Consider the following 1,889-nt stretch of genomic DNA (forward strand, 5'->3'; position numbering starts at 1 on the left):
AAGAGGCATGAATAAGTGTTTCTGAAACCTTATAAAATGTAGTGTTCATTAAAAAAAATGTCTGAACTGGGAACAAATCTATCATCAATGCTTCATCTAGTTTTGTTTCCTAGGAAAGTGTAAATCAAAAACAAAAACAAAAAAAAATTAAGCAGAGATTACCCAAGAGAAGTGTTTATTTTTTAACGATAATTAAAATTAGTACTATTCGCGAAAACTTATAGAAATTATTAAAAACCTAGGATAAATACTTTTTTAGATTTACTTTTCTTTTATAGTACTAGATCGGTAAAGAAAATTGCAGCACTAATGACTATTGTCAGTCCCTCCAAGAACTAGAGCAGACAGAAGAAAAGAATTATAGTATGCTCAAACTCAAGACTTGACCCAAATGGGCTTCGCTAGAAGCAACCAATGGTCAGATGGTGTTGTTAGACCGGGTGACAGAGTAACTCTACTCCCCAAGACCAGGAATGATCTCTTCGTTAGGTTTCCACTCACAAGACATTAGTCGATTCAAGGAAATAGTAGGACTCACTTGCCTATGGTGCTGCGCAGTGGGATTGAACCTTAAACTCAGTAGTTGTGAAGCGAACTTCTTAACCATACAACCGTCTGTATCCATTATAATTTAACGCAAAAATGAGCGAAAAATGATGTATTAAAAAAGAAAGAAAGAAAGAAAGAAAAATATCGACATACCTTTATGAATAAGAAGATGCGTTAAACAAACAGAGCTTGCTTCGATATACGCTGGTTTGCAATTGAAGTGTATTTCTTTGATTTGACTGTTATATAAATGTCATAAATTAGGAATACACCCAATCATTTGGTTGCAAACAACATTCAAATGCTTTATTGTATTATTTCATTATCAGACGATCAGATATTAATAATGGCGACAGTTCATTCTCCGCCCCCTTTCTCTGTCTCTCTTTCTCTTTCTCTCCTTTTATTCGGAAAGCAAGCAATTGCATTGGTTGACTCAGGCTTCTTATAGTTAATTTTCTTCATTTCCATCATTCATTTTCTCAGCCCCATGTCTTCAGCCTCGCATCCGCCCACTTTTCTTTTTGTTCATCTTTTCAAATTTCTATTTTTATTTCATTGCCCCTTTTCCTACGTTCTTTTATTTTTTATTTTTCCCCCCTTTTTGCCATTTCTTCTTTCTTTTTTTTTATTTGTCCTTTATTTAGACCCGCTCTCCCTATCTATGATGATTTTAAAATCAGTTTAAGTACCATTACAATAAGATGACAAACAGGGGTTTCTGATAATTTATAATATCGTCACATGTTTAAAACAAATGCTTTATATTTTAATGATTTTGTATAACACTACTCTGATAAATCGAACCTATGAGATGAGCAAAGCTATTCTAGTCGTGACCATCTCGTCATTTTTGTATCTAGAACAGTGACTCTCGACCTGTTAGAGTCAGTGGTAGCCTTAGCGTCATCAGTAACAGCCAGTGCCCTCCCCGTATCTTGTGGTTAGCTTGACTTTCTAGTTCCCTCTCTGTTGTGCTGCATGCATTCAACTGTAATAAGCTCCTGGTTTTGATTCTAAAGGTGGACGGTGCGTCGTGTTCTGGAACAAAGCACTTCATTTCATGTTGCTCCAATCCACTTAACTGTAAATGAATAACCCTGCGATAGACTGGTGCCTCGTTCAGGGGAAGTGTTGTGCTCTCGGTCGCTTATACGCCATAAAAACCGGTTAACAGGCCCCATGAATCCTAGGACTCCAGACAGCAACGTCTAAGAATACTTACTATACTTTACTGGACTGGATAAGGTGTGACTCAAATTGCCATCAGTCCAGTTACATATATCTTTGGAGTATACTAGATAGAGCTATATGAAAAACTCGACAGAAACTTAAATGTC

General features: G+C 36.2%; 1 protein-coding gene across 8 annotated transcripts in view; it reads right to left on the reverse strand.

Annotated features, from left to right (window-relative positions):
• Positions 1-1,889, reverse strand: part of LOC106869328 (uncharacterized) — a 74,116-nt gene extending 72,227 nt beyond the window's left edge. For 2 of the 8 annotated variants that reach the window (XM_052974153.2, XM_014915036.3), the window contains exon 1: positions 703-1,833. The gene's annotated coding sequence lies outside the window, so the exon portion shown is untranslated. Of the gene's footprint in view, positions 1-702 lie in introns of all 8 variants that reach the window. The other 6 variants (XM_089364507.1, XM_089364508.1, XM_014915037.3 and 3 more) reach the window with 6 other exon arrangements.

The sequence above is a fragment of the Octopus bimaculoides genome, chromosome 16 (genome assembly GCF_046866305.1).
Source record: "Octopus bimaculoides isolate indiv1 chromosome 16, ASM4686630v1, whole genome shotgun sequence".
NCBI lineage: Eukaryota > Metazoa > Mollusca > Cephalopoda > Octopoda > Octopodidae > Octopus > Octopus bimaculoides.